This window comes from Fukomys damarensis, unplaced genomic scaffold (genome assembly GCF_012274545.1).
Source record: "Fukomys damarensis isolate Sample0158 unplaced genomic scaffold, DMR_v1.0_HiC HiC_scaffold_23, whole genome shotgun sequence".
NCBI classification, from domain to species: domain Eukaryota; kingdom Metazoa; phylum Chordata; class Mammalia; order Rodentia; family Bathyergidae; genus Fukomys; species Fukomys damarensis.
The window spans coordinates 40,627,338-40,633,193 of record NW_022900935.1 but is presented as its reverse complement, the minus strand read 5'-3'; positions in this window follow the sequence as shown (position 1 = coordinate 40,633,193).

Genomic DNA, 5,856 nt, shown 5'->3' with positions numbered 1-5,856 from the left:
TTATTTTTTTTTTTTTTTTTTTTTTTTTTGTACTGGAGATTGAACTCGGGTCCTTGCGCTTACAAGGCAGGTCACCGAACCGCTGAGCTAAATCCCCATCATGGTCTTAACTTTTTAAAGGAATGTTTGTTGTTGTTGTTGTTGCTAACACACACACCCACCAGAATAAAAGTCCAAACTAGGCATCTATCTCAGAGTAGGGCGAGTAACACCTAATGCCTTCCATAAGTCACACCACTTTATTAAGCATGCTACCAACTCCCTAGAGAATTTCTAGAAATGAAAGAAGGGGAGAATCTACAAACCAAGGAATAATACAACCTGAAATCTGACTTTAATTTAGATTTTACTGGTTATTTACAATAAATAGAAAATTTTCCCAGCCATGCCAAAAGCCATAAATATTTTATACATTTTTAGCAATACAGTGAAAAAAGGCAATTACCCAAATTATCAATAATTAACAATTCTTTTGGACTAGGGATTTAGCTCAGTGATGCTGCTGCCTGCCTCACAAGCACAAGGTCCTGAGTTCAATCCTCAGTATCCCCCGCCAAAAAAAAACAATACTTTTGTCAGAGGTTCCTACTCTTTTCAATTTGTGGTAGCACATGTGTGTGAGGGAGCAAACATTATTACTTATACTGAACCCTAGGCCTCCCATGAAGCAAGCACTCTACCACTGAGCTACACCCCTGCCCCCTTTCTATTTTCATTTTGAGACAGAATCTCACTAAGTTGCCCAGGCTGGCCTCAAACCTGCAATCCTCCTGCTACAACATCCCAAATAACTGTATTCCAAGTGTGCACCACCATGGCCAACAAATACCAAAGAAAGGCACCAAGCATGGTGGCACACACCTACAATCGCACCAGGGGAGGCTAAGGTAGGAGGACTGCAGATAATTCAGGTCCAGCCTAAACTATAAAGGGAGCCCTGCCTCAAAAAAGCCCAAAGAACCTGTCATGTGGGGGTACAGGATCCCAATGATGAATGTAACTGTACCATATACCTAAAATGTACCAATAAACTCAATGAGAGAAAAAAAAAACCCAAAGAAAATAAGTACTGTAGTAAACATCTTCTGACATAGAATTTAAGAGAAAGTCGATTCTGATGTTTAAAAATGCACTTACTAAACAGTTTCATTCGTAATATGAGAACTCACTTATACTCTATCCTAAGGAAACAACTGTAAAAGATAGTTATCTCTCAGAATATAAACTCTATCTATGAGGCAGAGTTCTTTTGTTTATTTTTAGTGTCTGATAAATAGTTCTTGAGTGAAAAAAGACCCGTAGTTTTACTTACAATGGCAAAAAGTAGAAAATGCTTATGAAACATCATGTATTATTTATAACCAAGATAAAATTACATAATTACACAGAAGTGCTTATTCATTTGGAAAAAAAACTGACTTATGCATTAAGAAAATTGGGTTCCAATGCCAGCTCTGCAGCTAATTTGACTGGAGCCGTGGGGTAAATGACAATCTAGTGCCCTCCTGTGTACTGTTTCTTCCCCTAGTGCCCTGGCTACTCCTGATGGCATTATATGCTCGAAGGAAACTACAGAACATGGCCAGTAGACAAAATGACAGGGGTGTGAGGGTGGGCAGTAGAAGTGAAGGACATAAGCAAAATACATTATACACATTGACATCCCCTCCAAAACACATGTGAACTGGGGCGGGGGTGATCAAAGTATGTCACATGTATGTACAAATCTGCCAAATGAAGCCCATTAACCTGTATAACCAAATGTTTTTTAAAAGTAAAAAGAAAGCAAAAATGGAAACAATAGCATGCTAGAGAAAAGGGGCACACAAAGTGGCAAATCCAATGTGCTATCCCCCCAAACTAGGAGACAGCAGCAACACACTCTTCCAGCCACTGTAACTCTGGACCACCCATTTCAACCAGAGGGCTCGAACACATACTTGAACTACCCTGTGACAAACGGCCAGGGACTTATGTTATCCGATCCAGGACAGCAACACCATCCCAGGTACAACAGAATAAGACTGCACTACTGTCAAAGAAACTAGAAAATAAAGTATGAGGGAAGGAGTGGTCTCACCTGCCAGATACAGAAAATGGAGATCTGTGTGCCAGCCAACAGCTCGTACTCAATCCAACGGGATACTTACCTCCTCTTTGCTGGAAGAAGCTATTCTCAAATCCTTAGAACAGAAACTACTGTAATCTTACCACAATAATGTTTACCACCTAAAACAAATCCACCAGGACAATGCTTTTTACAAAGACTTTACACAAGCTTCCAGATGAAAATCTCAAAGACCTCTCAAAAGCTGAGCACGGTGGCAGGAGGATCAAAAGTTCAAGCCCGGCCTGAGGCTTAGCGAGATCCTGTCTCAAAATTAAAGACAATAAACAAGGCAGAGGGAGGAGGTCTGGGGATGTAGCCTGGTGCCAAGGCCCTAGATTCAACCCCAGATACTGGGGGAAAAAAAAGACATCTCAAGCATCACTTGCCCTGACTATCTTCACTTTGCTTTCTTAATATGCACAATTAAAGAAGCATGAGAGAAACTGCAGTGCAGTGATCAGAAGAAACTCTGCAGTCCCACCAACTGGTTTCAAAACTTGGCTGTCGGGCCAGGGATTTAGCTCAGTGGTTCCAGTGCCTGCTTCACAAGCACAAGGACCCAAGTTTGATCCCCGGTACTAAAAAAAGACAAAACTTGACAGTCACTTCCTAGCTGGGTGACTTTGGGCAAGTTACCAAAACCCTCTGTGCATCCATTTGCTCACAATTATAAACAATAATACCCATCCCAAAGGATTGTGATATAAAATTCAGGTGGAACAGTGCCTGGGTGAGTAATAACTGTAAAATACATTTTTTAAAATGCAAAGCAAGGCCGGGGATTTGGCTCAGTGGTTCTACTGCCTGCCTTGCAAGCACAAGGACCTGAGTTCAATCCCCAGTACCCAAAAAAAAAAAAAAAAAACCAAAGGCCTAAAATGCAAAGCCAGAGACCTGTACCGAGGCCTATTCCTTATAAGGAACATTAAAGACGCTTAGTAATTCTCATTCCTGTGATCAAATTACTAAACCAAAAACTTTTTTTTTTTTTTGAGACAGGATCTCACTATGTAGCCCAGGCTGGTCGCGAACTCACAGCGATCCTCCTGCCTCAGCCTCCCGAGTGCTGGGATTACAGGTGTGCGCCTCTTAGTATCTGCTTAAAAGAGAAATCTTAGGGGAGGAAGTGTGGCCACTGCCCCATGTCTGTACCAGTAAGCTACAGGCCGGGAGCTTGGAAACTGCAGGTTCACAGTCCCACTAATCAATCACCTGAAAGGAATTATAACGAATTTTGAGATGGTGCGATACTTCTATAGTGTTCTCGTCTTTAAATAAATAAATAAATAAAACAATTTAAAAAGCCTTCATTCACTTCCACCAGCTCCACCCTTAATTCTTTAATCTTCTTCACAGCAAATATCCCCCCAAAAAGTACTCCATACTCCCAAGTCCTTTCTTTCTCTTAGGCCCACTCCAGAAAGGGTGAGACCCCAAATACTCAGCTGAAGTTAATCTTGCCAGGATTGCCTCTGCCCTCCACACAGATAAATCTAATCATCAATTATGAGGCCTAATCTGATGCAATGCAGTAGGGTTCTGACGTGTTTCATCTCCCCCTCCTATGTGAATACATTTTTCTCACCTGGTTTTCAAGATGCCTTAGGGGTGGGGATTTTAGCTCAGTGGTGCCTTGCCTGCTTCACTGAGTTTGATGCGGGGGGTAATTTGGTTTCCTCCTCTTTTGGGGCCTATCTCAAATTTTGTTGCTGAATGTTCTCCTTTTGAATGTTCCGGGGGTTCATTTTTGGATACTGTCTCTTTATACTAGCAATGACTGATCTCTTCTCCTTTTCTAGCTTTAATTACATTCACCAAGATTTCACAATTATACATCATCACTCATGTTTCAGCCTGAATTCCAGATTCTCACTGTCTTCAAATTTCAGGGTGGTGTTGCACGCCTGTAATCCCAGCTTCTCAGGAGGCTGAAGCAAGAGAATCCCAAGTTCCACTTTTAGCCTGGTCAACAACATAGCAAGACCCATACCTGAAAATAAAAATTTTAGAAGGGCTGCGGATATAGCTCATATAGGATGATTGGTAAGCATGCGCAAGACCCTGAGTTCAATCTCCAGTACCACAAACTTTTAAAAAGTCTACTTGGATCTCCATCTGGGGATCTATACAGTATTAAACTCGGTATGTCTAAAACTAGGCTCTTGATCTTCAGAGAAAAACCTGCTCTAACTGCAGTCGGCCTGTATTCATTCATGACTTCTAACAGCTCAGTCCCGTCCCACACTGAACTTCCTTACTGGATTTATTACCACAGCATTCTCTCAACTACCTCCTTATCTCTACTCTGTTGCCTCTGTTTCTGGTCAGCACAGCATAAGTGACATTTCTAAATGCCAATCACATCATGTCACATCTTTACTCTAAACCCTCCAGTGCTTTCCCACTTTCATTTAAGCCAAAGTCCTTACAAGGACACCAGAGGTCTCTTAGCTCCTATACTCTCACCAGTATATACTACATTTTGCATTCATCCTAGGGGACCATACAGATGTAGTGGGGTGAATATTGGTCCCCCAAAAGACAATTCAAGTCTTAAATCTCCAACTCCCAGGAACATGATTGGAAAAATTTGTAAAAATGGTCTTTGCAAATGTAATTAATTTTAAAACCTTAAAATGAAGCTGGGTGTGTTGGCACACACATGTAATCCCTGCACTTGAGAGGCTGAGGCAGGACTGCCATGAGTTTAAAGAAAAACAAAACAAAACTCAACGAGTTCCATCCCCAGTACCAAAAAAAAAAAAAAAAAAAAACACCTCAAAATAAGCTCACAGAAATGAAGACTGGAGTGACACAGCTATAAACCAAGAACACCAAGGCTTACTGACAGATAAGACAGAAACATGGAACAGACTCTCAGATCCTCCAGATGGAATCACACTGCCGGCACCTTGATTTCAGATTTCTCCCCTTCAGGACTGTAAGACAATAAATTCCTGTTGTATTAGCCCACCTAATTTGTGGTAAATGGATATACAGCCCTAGGAAGGTGACATACCGTTCTTTTCCTTGCTTATTCTGCTCCTATCATGTTGTCTTCCTTCTGGCTACTTGAAGACCTCTCCACCAACTAGCTAACTCCTGCACTGCCTTAACCAACATGTCAAAATGCCTTTTTAAACCGGGCGTGATGGCGCACACCTGTAATCCCAGCACTCGGGAGGCTGAGGCAGGAGGTGCAGGATGATCGCTATGAGTTCAAGACCAGCCTGGGCTACATATGAGTTCCAGGTCAGTCTCAACTATATAGAGTGAGACCCTGTCTCAAAAAACCAAAAAACAAGAAAAAAAAGCCTTTCTAAGGCTTAGCTCCTATACAGACAGCTATAGATACAGATATACATAAAACTATTATATACATATATATATATATATGTATGTATATGAAACCCAGGAGCACTCTACTACTGAGCTACATCCCCAGCACTTTTTATTTTGAGAGCCAGTCTTGCTAAGCTACCCAGGCTGACCTCAAACTCCTGATCCTCCCACCACTCACATATCTGATATACAAAGCCTATCCTGACATGCTGTTTAAATTGCAACAGCCACCTTCCTTGCCCTACTTCGAAGTGTCTTTACATCTTCTATTCTTCCACAGTATTGATCAAATTCTAATATACTACACAATATTTTTTCCTTAACTACTGAGTCCACCAGAATATAACCTCGACAGGTTTCCTTTTTGAGTTTTTAGTTTTGACTTTTTTTTTTTTTTTTTTTTT